Below are 17101 nucleotides of genomic sequence, written 5' to 3' on the forward strand. Positions count from 1 at the left end.
GAAAAGGACCTGTGGTGACGTCACTCCATGATCTTTTTTTTAACCCCTCCAGCCCTATTGTACTATGCATTCTGTATTCAGAATGCTATTATTTTCCCTTATAACCATGTTATAAGGGAAAATAATACAATCTACACTACAACAAACCCAAACCCGAACTTCTGTGAAGAAGTTCGGGTTTGGGTACCAAACATGCTGATTTTTCTCACGCGCGTGCAAATGTTTTGCACTCGCGCAGAAAAACCGTGCATGTTCCCACAACGCACCAGCACCTTTTCCCGCAACGCCCGTGTGAACCCAGCCTAACAGTCAGGAATAACTGCTAACTATGAAATAATACAGTTATTGTACCAGAGAAGTGGCCTTGATTGGTTGGATCGGAGTCTGAGACATTGTATGTTGAGTCTGGTTTCAACTTAGAAAAGACCATTGTACCATATTTTTCGCCCTATAAGACGCACCGGCCCATAAGACGCACCTAGGTTTTTGGGGAGGAAAATAAGATTTTTTTTTAACCAAAAGGTGTGCTTTTGGTGGGTTTGGAACTAATGGTGGTCTGTGGATGACGGACACTGTTATGGGGGGGATCTGTGGATGACGGACACTGTTATGGGGGGGATCTGTGGATGACGGACACTGTTATGGTAGGATCTGTGGATGATGGACACTGTTATGGGGGGGATCTGTGGATGACGGACACTGTTATGGGGGGGATCTGTGGATTATGGACACTGTTATGGGGGGGATCTGTGGATGATGGACACTGTTATGGGGGGATCTGTGGATGACGGACACTTATGGGGGGGATCTGTGGATGACGGACACTTATGGGGGGATCTGTGGATGACGGACACTTATGGGGGGATCTGTGGATGACGGACACTTATGGGGGGATCTGTGGATGACGGACACTTATGGGGGATCTGTGGATGACGGACACTTATGGGGGGATCTGTGGATGGCACTGTTACAGGGGGGGATCTGTGGATGGCACTGTTATATATGTGCCATCCACAGACCCCCCACCCCATAACAGTGCCATCCACAGACCCCCCCCAGCCCATAACAGTGCCATCCACAGACCCCCCCAGCCCATAACTGTGCCATCCACAGACCCCCACCCCTTAACTGTGCCATCCACAGATTCCGCCGCCCCCCCCCCCCCCCCAGTATACAAATATAAAATGTATTATTGAATTAAAAGTTATTAAACATCCTAATTGCTTCTGTATAATGCCGGCAGGCGGGCCGGGCGGCCGGCGCGTCCCTCACTGACGTCACTTGTCTGCGCCGCCTGCTTCATTCATAAAGTAGGCGGCGCAGGCACGTGACATCAGGGAGTTACGCTGCCGCCCGGCCTGCCTGCCGGCATTATACAGAAGCAATTAGGATATACGGTACTATTAGGAGTGAGAGGGGCATGTTTAATAACTTTTAATTCAATAATACATTTTATATTAGAATACCAGAGCGGTGGGGCGGGGCTATAGTACAGTGACTGCACCGCCCCACCGCTATTGCCGGCCCCAAGCTCCTCCTCCCAGTCCCTCCCCCGACCCCCGCTCCGTACATCGCATCCAGCAATGTTAAACTGTCAGCATTCGCCCCATAAGACGCAGGGGCATTTTCTTCCCATTTTTGGGGAGGAAAAAGTGCGTCTTATGGGGCGAAAAATACGGTATGTTGAAAATATTGTATCCTGAGGCCATTGTATCTTGAGGGATCACTGTACTAATAACATGCGGCTGTGATGGAGGCCCGGACCCCATCATACAGTAATACTAATAACATACGGCTGTGATGGAGGCCCGGACCCCTTCATACAGTAATACTAATAACATGCGGCTGTGATGGAGGCCCGGACCCCATCATACAGTAATACTAATAACATACGGCTGTGATGGAGGCCCGGACCACTTCATACAGTGATACTAATAACATGCGGCTGTGTTGGAGGCCCGGACCCCTTCATACAGTGATACTAATAAAACATGACTGTGATGGAGGGCCCGGACCCCTTCAAAAAGTAATACTAATAAGATGCAGCTGTGATGGAGGGCCCGGACCCCTTCATACAGTGATACTAGTAACACGCAGCTGTGATGGAGGGCCCGGACCCCTTTATACAGTAATACTAATAACATACGGCTGTGATGAAGGGCCCGGACCCCTTCATACAGTGATACTAGTAACACGCGGCTGTGATGGAGGGCCCGGACCCCTTCATACAGTAATACTAATAACATGCGGCTGTGATGGAGGGCCCGGACCCCTTCATACAGTGATACTAATAAAACATGGCTGTGATGGAGGGCCCGGACCCCTTCATACAGTGATACTAGTAACACGCAGCTGTGATGGAGGGCCCGGACCCCTTTATACAGTGATACTAGTAACACGCAGCTGTGATGGAGGGCCCGGACCCCTTTATACAGTAATACTAATAACATACGGCTGTGATGGAGGGCCCGGACCCCTTCATACAGTGATACTAGTAACACGCGGCTGTGATGGAGGGCCCGGACCCCTTCATACAGTAATACTAATAACATGCGGCTGTGATGGAGGGCCCGGACCCCTTCATACAGTGATACTAGTAACACGCGGCTGTGATGGAGGGCCCAGACCCCTTCATACAGTAATACTAATAACATGCGGCTGTGATGGAGGGCCCAGACCCCTTCATACAGTAATACTAATAACATGCGGCTGTGATGGAGGGCCCGGACCCCTTCATACAGTGATACTAGTAACACGCGGCTGTGATGGAGGGCCCGGACCCCTTCATACAGTAATACTAATAACATGCTTAGGTCTGGTCAGGGATCCCCCCAGGTCGACCGACAACAAGACACTCACCCCATGAATATGTCCGGTCCCAAATAATCTTTGCAGGGTAAATGACTGCAAAAAACATACCAAATAGAAAACATGCGTCTTTGGAGGGCATTTTGGAAAAATCTGCTTCCTGAACGCTTCGAAAAAGCGACACGACCCTTCGTGAAGTGTTTTTTAAGAATGGAGGCCAAAAATATGCGCCTGTGTGACCTATGATCCATATTTCCTATGGAAAGCTTTTTTGAAACATATTACGCGTTTACACACACATTTTGCCACTAACATGGTGACAGCGGCCCTGGGCTCCCCAGGGAAACTGGGGAGGAGATGGATAATTCCCGGAATCGATACTTATATGTTACATTGTATCTGGGGAGTAAGAAAGGCCCCTGGGGGCCCAGCTCATAATTGCATTACAGCCACAGGTGAACACAGCGTTTCCCTGGTTCAGTCCAGTGTTAGTTTAGCGTCTCATCTCTCCTTGAGCCTGATTAGAGTTCTGTTTACGGCTCCAGTTCTCTCCCTGGTTCCTGACCTTTGTCTCCCAGTCCCGTGCCCATGTTTCTGGACTATGGAGTAGGTGAGAACCCACAAACCCCCCTATTATCCCAGTCACCCCTCTCTCTTCCTGTACAGCTCCTAACAGCTGTGCAGTTACCTGGAGCCGACTGCTGTCCTGGGGTCGGAGGTGCGGTATCTTCACAGGTGTAGGGGGTATTAGAGACATCTGCCCCTGTCCTGGGGTATCTGCACCCTGCAGCACCCGTGTTATAAGACTGTGTTGTCTCAGTCAATGTACACAGTGCTGTACGTCACCGGGTTGTGCGGGGCTGCCAGCTCTCTGCCTGCTGCACTTAACCCCTTTCATTCTGGATCATTTTTAGGGTACGTGAGTTGCCTACTACCCCGAGCTGGACATTTTATTCTATAGACTGTAAGCTCCTCAGGACAGGGACGGTTGAATAGAGGTTTAATACAATCCCACCTCTACGACTTCTCTAACATCTATAATGACCACATCTGATGGACACATGGCTGTATAACATCCACAAGGGTGACCTGTAATACCCTATAAGGTGACGGGTGCACATTGCTGTACACACCGCTCCATAAACACAGCTATGAGTACAGAAATCACATGCACCCTGATACTTACTGTTCTTTGCATCATCCTGCCCTCGTTGGACATGGAGTAGGTGGGTGGAAAGGAGGTGGACTGCAAGATGCCTTCTGCCTCCCCTCCGGCCGGAGGAAGATTGCAGCACTCCCGGAGGTATAATGTCTACAGCGGCACCGCACAGCTCAGGAGCCGATTGTGTTTGAACAAAAGCGAGCGGCTGACACACAACTTCCTCCTAACAATACAAACCTACCACCTGCTTCGGCCCCGACTAACTAAAAGGAGGTGTGCACCCCTACACCTATCTCGAAGGCGTATGTACCTACTATATCTGTGCACGCCTATTAGTAGTAAATTAGTAACATCCGTCTAGTATATGACATTATAAACTGTATGCCCTGTACCCATCCTGTATATACGATGACACTATGGACTATGTCCCATACACCTGTCCTGCCTTGAAGGCGTATGTACCTACTATATCTGTGCACGCCTATTAGTAGTAAACTTGCACTCATATAGAAATCAACATCCGTCCTATATAAGACAATACTAACTGTATCCCCTACATACATGACACCATGGATGATGTTCCGTACACCCGTCCTGTATATTATCAACTACAGACTGTATCCCCTACACTCGTACTGTATATAATCACAATATAAACTGTATACCCTACACCTGTCCTGTATACACTGCTCAAAAAAATAAAGGGAACACAAAAATAACACATCCTAGATCTGAGTTAATTAAATATTCTTCTGAAATACTTTGTTCTTTACATAGTTGAATGTGCTGACAACAAAATCACACAAAAATAAAAAAATGCAAATCAAATTTTTCAACCCATGGAGGTCTGGATTTGGAGTCAATCACAAAATTAAAGTGGAAAAACACACTACAGGCTGATCCAACTTTGATGTAATGTCCTTAAAACAAGTCAAAATGAGGCTCAGTAGTGTGTGTGGCCTCCACGTGCCTGTATGACCTCCCTACAACGCCTGTGCATGCTCCTGATGAGGTGGCGGACGGTCTCCTGAGGGATCTCCTCCCAGACCTGGACTAAAGCATCTGCCAACTCCTGGACAGTCTGTGGTGCAGCGTGACGTTGGTGGATAGAGCGAGACAGGATGTCCCAGATGTGCTCAATTGGATTCAGGTCTGGGGAACGGGCGGGCCAGTCCATAGCATCAATGCCTTCGTCTTGCAGGAACTGCTGACACACTCCAGCCACATGAGGTCTAGCATTGTCTTGCATTAGGAGGAACCCAGGGCCAACCGCACCAGCATATGGTCTCACAAGGGGTCTGAGGATCTCATCTAGGTACCTAATGGCAGTCAGGCTACCACTGGCGAGCACATGGAGGGCTGTGCGGCCCTCCAAAGAAATGCCACCCCACACCATTACTGACCCAATGCCAAACCGGTCATGCTGGAGGATGTTGCAGGCAGCAGAACGTTCTCCACGGCGTCTCCAGACTCCGTCACGTCTGTTACGTGCTCAGTGCGAACCTGCTTTCATCTGTGAAGAGCACAGGGCGCCAGTGGCGAATTTGCCAATCTTGGTGTTCTCTGACAAATGCCAAACGTCCTGCACGGTGTTGGGCTGTAAGCACAACCCCCACCTGTGGACCTCATATCACCCTCATGGAGTCTGTTTCTGACCGTTTGAGCAGACACATGCACATTTGTGGCCTGCTGGAGGTCATTTTGCAGGGCTCTGGCAGTGCTCCTCCTGTTCCTCCTTGCACAAAGGCGGAGGTAGCGGTCCTGCTGCTGGGTTGTTGCCCTCCTACGTCCTCCTCCACGTCTCCTGATGTACTGGCCTGTCTCCTGGTAGCGCCTCCATGCTCTGGACACTACGCTGACAGACACAGCAAACCTTCTTGCCACAGCTCGCATTGATGTGCCATCCTGGATAAGCTGCACTACCTGAGCCACTTGTGTGGGTTCTAGACTCCGTCTCATGCTACCACTAGAGTGAAAGCACCGCCAGCATTCAAAAGTGACCAAAACATCAGCCAGGAAGCATAGGAACTGAGAAGTGGTCTGTGGTCACCACCTGCAGAACCACTCCTTTATTGGGGGTGTCTTGCTAATTGCCTATAATTTCCACCTGTTGTCTATCCCATTTGCACAACAGCGTGTGAAATTGATTGTCACTCAGTGTTGCTTCCTAAGTGGACAGTTTGATTTCACAGAAGTGTGATTGACTTGGAGTTACATTGTGTTGTTTAAGTGTTCCCTTTATTTTTTTGAGCAGTGTATAATCACACTATAGACTGTATCCCCTACACCAATCCTGAACATAATCACACTATAGACTATATACCCTACACCCGTCCTGTATATAATCACACTATAGACTGTATCCCCTATACCCATCCTGCATATAATCACACTATAGACTGTATCCACTACACCCGTCCTGTATATAATCACACTATAGACTGTATCCCCTACACCTGTCCTGTATATAATCACACTATACACTGCGTGCAGAATTATTAGGCAAATGAGTATTTTGACCACATCATCCTCTTTATGCATGTTGTCTTACTCCAAGCTGTATAGGCTCGAAAGCCTACTACCAATTAAGCATATTAGGTGATGTGCATCTCTGTAATGAGAAGGGGTGTGGTCTAATGACATCAACACCCTATATCAGGTGTGCATAATTATTAGGCAACTTTCTTCCTTTGGCAAAATGGGTCAAAAGAAGGACTTGACAGGCTCAGAAAAGTCAAAAATAGTGAGATATCTTGCAGAGGGATGCAGCACTCTTAAAATTGCAAAGCTTCTGAAGCGTGATCATCGAACAATCAAGCGTTTCATTCAAAATAGTCAACAGGGTCGCAAGAAGCGTGTGGAAAAACCAAGGCGCAAAATAACTGCCCATGAACTGAGAAAAGTCAAGTGTGCAGCTGCCAAGATGCCACTTGCCACCAGTTTGGCCATATTTCAGAGCTGCAACATCACTGGAGTGCCCAAAAGCACAAGGTGTGCCATACTCAGAGACATGGCCAAGGTAAGAAAGGCTGAAAGACGACCACCACTGAACAAGACACACAAGCTGAAACGTCAAGACTGGGCCAAGAAATATCTCAAGACTGATTTTTCTAAGGTTTTATGGACTGATGAAATGAGAGTGAGTCTTGATGGGCCAGATGGATGGGCCCGTGGCTGGATTGGTAAAGGGCAAAGAGCTCCAGTCCGACTCAGACGCCAGCAAGGTGGAGGTGGAGTACTGGTTTGGGCTGGTATCATCAAAGATGAGCTTGTGGGGCCTTTTCGGGTTGAGGATGGAGTCAAGCTCAACTCCCAGTCCTACTGCCAGTTTCTGGAAGACACCTTCTTCAAGCAGTGGTACAGGAAGAAGTCTGCATCCTTCAAGAAAAACATGATTTTCATGCAGGACAATGCTCCATCACACGCGTCCAAGTACTCCACAGCGTGGCTGGCAAGAAAGGGTATAAAAGAAGAAAATCTAATGACATGGCCTCCTTGTTCACCTGATCTGAACCCCATTGAGAACCTGTGGTCCATCATCAAATGTGAGATTTACAAGGAGAGAAAACAGTACACCTCTCTGAACAGTGTCTGGGAGGCTGTTGTTGCTGCTGCACGCAATGTTGATGGTGAACAGATCAAAACACTGACAGAATCCATGGATGGCAGGCTTTTGAGTTTCCTTGCAAAGAAAGGTGGCTATATTGGTCACTGATTTGTTTTTGTTTTGTTTTCGAATGTCAGAAATGTATATTTGTGAATGTTGAGATGTTATATTGGTAAAAATAAATAATTGAAATGGGTATATATTTGTTTTTTGTTAATTTGCCTAATAATTATGCACAGTAATAGTCACCTGCACACACAGATATCCCCCTAAAATAGCTAAAACTAAAAACAAACTAAAAACTACTTCCAAAAATATTCAGCTTTGATATTAATGAGTTTTTTGGGTTCATTGAGAACATGGTTGTTGTTCAATAATAGAATTAATCCTCAAAAATACAACTTGCCTAATAATTCTGCACTCCCTGTAGACTGTATCCCCTACACCCATCCTGTATATAATCACACTATAGACTGTATCCCCTACACCCATCCTGTATATAATCACACTATAGGCTGTATCCCCTACACCTGTCCTGTATATAATCACACTATAGACTGTATCCCCTGTACCCATCCTGTATATATGATGACACTATGGACTATGTCCCATACACCTGTCCTGCCTTGAAGGCGTATGTACCTACTATATCTGTGCACGCCTATTAGTAGTAAACTTGCACTCATATAGAAATAAACATCCGTCCTATATAAGACAATACTAACTGTATCCCCTACATACATGACACCATGGATGATGTTCCGTACACCCGTCCTGTATATTATCAACTACAGACTGTATCCCCTACACTCGTACTGTATATAATCACAATATAAACTGTATACCCTACACACACCCTGTATATAATCACACTATAGACTGTATCCCCTACACCTGTCCTATATATAATCACACTATAGACTGTATCCCCTACACCCGTCCTGTATATAATCACACTATAGACTGTATCCCCTACACCTGTCCTGTATATAATCACACTATAGACTGTATCCCCTACACCCGTCCTGTATATAATCACACTATAGGCTGTATACCCTACACCCATCCTGTATATAATCACACTATAGACTGTATCCTCTACACCCGTCCTGTATATAATCACACTATAGACTGTATCCCCTACACCCGTCCTGTATATAATCACACTATAGACTGTATCCCCTACACCCGTCCTGTATATAATCACACTATAGACTGTATCCCCTACACCCGTCCTGTATATAATCACACTATAGACTGTATCCCCTACACCTGTCCTGTATATAATCACACTATAGACTGTATCCCCTACACCCGTCCTGTATATAATCACACTATAGGCTGTATACCCTACACCCATCCTGTATATAATCACACTATAGACTGTATCCCCTACACCTGTCCTGTATATAATCACTCTATAGACTGTATACCCTACACCCGTCCTGTATATAATCACACTATAGTCTGTATCCCTTATACCAATCCTGTATATAATCAGACTATAGACTGTATCCCCTACACCTGTCCTGTATATAATCACACTATAGGCTGTATCCCCTACACCCGTCCTGTATATAATCACACTATAGACTGTATCCCCTACACCCGTCCTGTATATAATCACTCTATAGACTTTATCCCCTACACCCGTCCTGTATATAATCACACTATAGACACTATCCTCTATACCCGTCCTGTATATAATCACTCTATAGACTGTATACCCTACACCCGTCCTGTATATAATCACACTATAGACTGTATCCTCTACACCCGTCCTGTATATAATCACTCTATAGACTGTATCCTCTACACCCGGCCGTCCTGTATATAATCACACTATAGACTGTATCCTCTACACCCGTCCTGTATATAATCACACTATAGACTGTATCCTCTACACCTTTCCTGTATTTTAATCACTCTATAGACTGTATCCCCTACACCCATCCTGTATATAATCACACTATAGGCTGTATCCCCTACACCTGTCCTGTATTTTAATCACTCTATAGACTGTATCCCCTACACCCGTCCTGTATATAATCACACTATAGACTGTATCCCCTACACCCGTCCTGTATATAATCACTCTATAGACTTTATCCCCTATACCTGTCCTGTATATAATCACTCTATAGACTGTATCCCCTACACCCGTCCTGTATATAATCACTCTATAGACTGTATCCCCTACACCCGTCCTGTATATAATCACTCTATAGACTATATCCCCTATACCTGTCCTGTATATAATCACTCTATAGACTGTATCCCCTACACCCGTCCTGTATATAATCACTCTATAGACTTTATCCCCTACACCCGTCCTGTATATAATCACTCTATAGACTTTATCCCCTATACCCGTCCTGTATATAAGCACACTATAGACTGTATCCTCTACACCCGTCCTGTATATAATCACACTATAGACTGTATCCCCTACACCTGTCCTGTATATAATCACTCTATAGACTGTATCCTCTACACCCGTCCTGTATATAATCACACTATAGGCTGTATACCCTACACCCATCCTGTATATAATCACACTATAGACAGTATCCCCTACACCCGTCCTGTATATAATCACACTATAGTCTGTATCCCTTATACCAATCCTGTATATAATCAGACTATAGACGGTATCCCCTACACCTGTCCTGTATATAATCACACTATAGGCTGTATCCCCTACACCCGTCCTGTATATAATCACACTATAGGCTGTATCCCCTACACCCGTCCTGTATATAATCACACTATAGACTGTATCCCCTACACCTGTCCTGTATATAATCACACTATAGACTGTATCCCCTACACCCATCCTGTATATATTCACACTATAGACTGTATCCCCTACACCCGTCCTGTATATAATCACACTATAGACTGTATCCCCTATACCTGTCCTGTATATAATCACTCTATAGACTGTATCCTCTACACCCGTCCTGTATATAATCACACTATAGGCTGTATACCCTACACCCATCCTGTATATAATCACACTATAGACAGTATCCCCTACACCCGTCCTGTATATAATCACACTATAGTCTGTATCCCTTATACCAATCCTGTATATAATCAGACTATAGACTGTATCCCCTACACCTGTCCTGTATATAATCACACTATAGGCTGTATCCCCTACACCCGTCCTGTATATAATCACACTATAGGCTGTATCCCCTACACCCGTCCTGTATATAATCACACTATAGACTGTATCCCCTACACCTGTCCTGTATATAATCACACTATAGACTGTATCCCCTACACCCATCCTGTATATATTCACACTATAGACTGTATCCCCTACACCCGTCCTGTATATAATCACACTATAGACACTATCCTCTATACCCGTCCTGTATATAATCACTCTATAGACTGTATACCCTACACCCGTCCTGTATATAATCACACTATAGACTGTATCCTCTACACCCGTCCTGTATATAATCACTCTATAGACTGTATCCTCTACACCCGTCCTGTATATAATCACTCTATAGACTGTATCCTCTACACCCGTCCTGTATATAATCACTCTATAGACTGTATCCTCTACACCCGTCCTGTATATAATCACTCTATAGACTGTATCCTCTACACCCGTCCTGTATATAATCACACTATAGACTGTATCCCCTATACCCATCCTGCATATAATCACACTATAGACTTTATCCCCTATACCTGTCCTGTATATAATCACACTATAGACTGTATCCCCTACACCCGTCCTGTATATAATCACACTATAGACTGTATCCCCTACACCTGTCCTGTATATAATCACACTATAGACTGTATCCCCTACACCCGTCCTGTATATAATCACACTATAGGCTGTATACCCTACACCCATCCTGTATATAATCACACTATAGACTGTATCCTCTACACCCGTCCTGTATATAATCACACTATAGACTGTATCCCCTACACCCGTCCTGTATATAATCACACTATAGACTGTATCCCCTACACCCGTCCTATATATAATCACACTATAGACTGTATCCCCTACACCCGTCCTGTATATAATCACACTATAGACTGTATCCCCTACACCTGTCCTGTATATAATCACACTATAGACTGTATCCCCTACACCCGTCCTGTATATAATCACACTATAGGCTGTATACCCTACACCCATCCTGTATATAATCACACTATAGACTGTATCCCCTACACCTGTCCTGTATATAATCACTCTATAGACTGTATACCCTACACCCGTCCTGTATATAATCACACTATAGTCTGTATCCCTTATACCAATCCTGTATATAATCAGACTATAGACTGTATCCCCTACACCTGTCCTGTATATAATCACACTATAGGCTGTATCCCCTACACCCGTCCTGTATATAATCACACTATAGACTGTATCCCCTACACCCGTCCTGTATATAATCACTCTATAGACTTTATCCCCTACACCCGTCCTGTATATAATCACACTATAGACACTATCCTCTATACCCGTCCTGTATATAATCACTCTATAGACTGTATACCCTACACCCGTCCTGTATATAATCACACTATAGACTGTATCCTCTACACCCGTCCTGTATATAATCACTCTATAGACTGTATCCTCTACACCCGGCCGTCCTGTATATAATCACACTATAGACTGTATCCTCTACACCCGTCCTGTATATAATCACACTATAGACTGTATCCTCTACACCTTTCCTGTATTTTAATCACTCTATAGACTGTATCCCCTACACCCATCCTGTATATAATCACACTATAGGCTGTATCCCCTACACCTGTCCTGTATTTTAATCACTCTATAGACTGTATCCCCTACACCCGTCCTGTATATAATCACACTATAGACTGTATCCCCTACACCCGTCCTGTATATAATCACTCTATAGACTTTATCCCCTATACCTGTCCTGTATATAATCACTCTATAGACTGTATCCCCTACACCCGTCCTGTATATAATCACTCTATAGACTGTATCCCCTACACCCGTCCTGTATATAATCACTCTATAGACTATATCCCCTATACCTGTCCTGTATATAATCACTCTATAGACTGTATCCCCTACACCCGTCCTGTATATAATCACTCTATAGACTTTATCCCCTACACCCGTCCTGTATATAATCACTCTATAGACTTTATCCCCTATACCCGTCCTGTATATAAGCACACTATAGACTGTATCCTCTACACCCGTCCTGTATATAATCACACTATAGACTGTATCCCCTACACCTGTCCTGTATATAATCACTCTATAGACTGTATCCTCTACACCCGTCCTGTATATAATCACACTATAGGCTGTATACCCTACACCCATCCTGTATATAATCACACTATAGACAGTATCCCCTACACCCGTCCTGTATATAATCACACTATAGTCTGTATCCCTTATACCAATCCTGTATATAATCAGACTATAGACTGTATCCCCTACACCTGTCCTGTATATAATCACTCTATAGACTGTATCCTCTACACCCGTCCTGTATATAATCACACTATAGGCTGTATACCCTACACCCATCCTGTATATAATCACACTATAGACAGTATCCCCTACACCCGTCCTGTATATAATCACACTATAGTCTGTATCCCTTATACCAATCCTGTATATAATCAGACTATAGACTGTATCCCCTACACCTGTCCTGTATATAATCACACTATAGGCTGTATCCCCTACACCCGTCCTGTATATAATCACACTATAGGCTGTATCCCCTACACCCGTCCTGTATATAATCACACTATAGACTGTATCCCCTACACCTGTCCTGTATATAATCACACTATAGACTGTATCCCCTACACCCATCCTGTATATATTCACACTATAGACTGTATCCCCTACACCCGTCCTGTATATAATCACACTATAGACACTATCCTCTATACCCGTCCTGTATATAATCACTCTATAGACTGTATACCCTACACCCGTCCTGTATATAATCACACTATAGACTGTATCCTCTACACCCGTCCTGTATATAATCACTCTATAGACTGTATCCTCTACACCCGTCCTGTATATAATCACTCTATAGACTGTATCCTCTACACCCGTCCTGTATATAATCACACTATAGACTGTATCCTCTACACCCGTCCTGTATATAATCACTCTATAGACTTTATCCCCTACACCTGTCCTGTATTTTAATCACTCTTTAGACTGTATCCAATAAACACCCATCCTGTATATAATCACACTATAGGCTGTATCCCCTACACCTGTCCTGTATATAATCACTCTATAGACTGTATCCCCTACACCCGTCCTGTATATAATCACACTATAGACTGTATCCCCTATACCCGTCCTGTATATAATCACTCTATAGACTTTATCCCCTATACCTGTCCTGTATATAATCACACTATAGACTGTATCCCCTACACCCGTCCTGTATATAATCACACTATAGGCTGTATCCCCTACACCCGTCCTGTATATAATCACACTATAGACTGTATCCCCTACACCCGTCCTGTATATAATCACACTATAGACTGTATCCCCTACACCTGTCCTATATATAATCACACTATAGACTTTATCCCCTATACCTGTCCTGTATATAATCACTCTATAGACTGTATCCCCTACACCCGTCCTGTATATAATCACTCTATAGACTTTATCCCCTATACCTGTCCTGTATATAATCACACTATAGACTGTATCCCCTACACCCGTCCTGTATATAATCACTCTATAGACTTTATCCCCTATACCCGTCCTGTATATAATCACTCTATAGACTGTATCCTCTACACCCGTCCTGTATATAATCACTCTATAGACTTTATCCCCTACACCCGTCCTGTATATAATCACTCTATAGACTTTATCCCCTACATCTGTCCTGTATATAATCACACTATAGACTGTATCCCCTACACCCGTCCTGTATATAATCACACTATAGACTGTATCCCCTACACCCGTCCTGTATATAATCACTCTATAGACTTTATCCCCTATACCTGTCCTGTATATAATCACTCTATAGACTGTATCCCCTACACCCGTCCTGTATATAATCACTCTATAGACTGTATCCCCTACACCCGTCCTGTATATAATCACTCTATAGACTTTATCCCCTACACCCGTCCTGTATATAATCACTCTATAGACTGTATCCCCTACACCCGTCCTGTATATAATCACTCTATAGACTGTATCCCCTACACCCGTCCTGTATATAATCACTCTATAGACTGTATCCCCTACACCCGTCCTGTATATAATCACTCTATAGACTGTATCCCCTACACCCGTCCTGTATATAATCATTTTATAGACTGTATCCCCTACACCCGTCCTGTAAATAATCACTCTATAGACTGTATCCCCTACACCCGTCCTGTATATAATCACACTATAGACTGTATCCTCTACACCCGTCCTGTATATAATCACTCTATAGACTGTATCCCCTACACCTGTCCTGTATATAATCACACTATAGACTGTATCCCCTACACCCGTCCTGTATATAATCACACTATAGACTGTATCCCCTACACCCGTCCTGTATATAATCACTCTATAGACTGTATCCCCTACACCCGTCCTGTATATAATCACACTATAGACTGTATCCCCTACACCCGTCCTGTATATAATCACACTATAGGCTGTATCCCCTACACCTGTCCTGTATATAATCACACTATAGACTGTATCCCCTACACCCGTCCTGTATATAATCACACTATAGACTGTATACCCTACACCCGTCCTGTATATAATCACACTATAGACTGTATCCCCTACACCCATCCTGTATATAATCACACTATAGACTTTATCCCCTATACCTGTCCTGTATATAATCACACTATAGACTGTATCCCCTACACCCGTCCTGTATATAATCACACTATAGACTGTATCCCCTACACCGTACTGTATATAATCACACTATAGACTGTATCCCCTACACCCGTCCTGTATATAATCACACTATAGACTGTATACCCTACACACACCCTGTATATAATCACACTATAGACTGTATCCCCTACACCCGTCCTGTATATAATCACACTATAGACTGTATCCCCTATACCTGTCCTGTATATAATCACACTATAGACTGTATCCTCTACACCCGTCCTGTATATAATCACACTATAGGCTGTATCCCCTACACCCGTCCTGTATATAATCACACTATAGGCTGTATCCTCTACACCCGTCCTGTATATAATCACACTATAGACTGTATCCCCTACACCCGTCCTGTATATAATCACACTATAGGCTGTATCCTCTACACCCGTCCTGTATATAATCACACTATAGACTGTATCCCCTATACCCGTCCTGTATATAATCACACTATAGACTGTATCCCCTATACCTGTCCTGTATATAATCACACTATAGACTGTATCCTCTACACCCGTCCTGTATATAATCACACTATAGACTGTATCCCCTATACCTGTCCTGTATATAATCACACTATAGACTGTATCCCCTATACCTGTCCTGTATATAATCACACTATAGACTGTATCCCCTATACCGTACTGTATATAATCACACTATAGACTGTATCCCCTATACCTGTCCTGTATATAATCACACTATAGACTGTATCCCCTATACCCGTCCTCACCTGTGGCGCCTCATCTTCACCTGTCTGTCTGCAGTGTGAGGTTCTCTGTGCCTCGCGGTGACATCGGATGACATTGCTGTTGGTTGATCTTTAACCTGAATGACAGGCAGGGAAAGCAGAGACAAGAGACACACACATGACTCACCGCGGCTCCTCGCACAGCTATGGAAGTCATTCAGCCGCTAACCTGCCACCTGTACTGTCAGCCCCATCACTAGGAGGCACTACTAACAAAAACCACGGATATTAGCTTGTAAGCTACATATGGACAATCTAGTCATTGAGGTATGAGGTACAGGAATACCTCCCCCTGCCATATAATCTGTTACTCCCCCATACGACTCTGGGAAGGGCCACGAACCGCAATGCCTGACACTTCCATAGGCAGAGTTACCAGAGGAGAAGGTCAGGAAATAATGAGATGTATGGGACGGGAGGTATGAGGCACATAGTCTCCAGCTGGAAGGAATGATTTGGGGTATATATATTATTCAGTGGGGTATGCAGGAAGTACCCAAAGCCTATTTATTTAAAAATAAAGTAAGGGAGGTATGAGGTACATAGTGCCTCATTGTAGCTATGGTGTTTAAAATGGATTGTTAAATATGTGATGACAGGTATAAGTACGAGTGCCTCTCTCACTGTGGTGACAGGTGTGAATGTTCTATAGTATTACTGGGAGGTAGGGGGCATGTGGAGCCTCCATCTGTGGGATTGCCATAGTAAACAACAAGGAGGTATGAGGTACGCAGCACAGTACTATATAACAATAACAGGGAGGTATGAGGTACGCAGTACTATATAACAATAACAGGGAGGTATGAGGTACGCAGCACA

General features: G+C 44.2%; 1 protein-coding gene across 5 annotated transcripts in view; it reads right to left on the reverse strand.

The window, feature by feature from the left end:
• Positions 1–17101, reverse strand: part of LOC120994886 (tyrosine-protein kinase STYK1-like) — a 56117-nt gene that overhangs the window by 19383 nt on the left and 19633 nt on the right. For 2 of the 5 annotated variants that reach the window (XM_040423792.1, XM_040423760.1), the window contains exon 1: positions 3995–4131. The exons of 1 other annotated variant lie outside the window; for it this stretch is intronic. The gene's annotated coding sequence lies outside the window, so the exon portion shown is untranslated. Of the gene's footprint in view, positions 1–2859; positions 2883–3994; positions 4132–16264; positions 16639–17101 lie in introns of those variants that run through there. 2 more of the 5 variants (XM_040423769.1, XM_040423776.1) reach the window with 2 other exon arrangements.

This window comes from Bufo bufo, chromosome 1 (assembly GCF_905171765.1).
Source record: "Bufo bufo chromosome 1, aBufBuf1.1, whole genome shotgun sequence".
Lineage (NCBI taxonomy): Eukaryota > Metazoa > Chordata > Amphibia > Anura > Bufonidae > Bufo > Bufo bufo.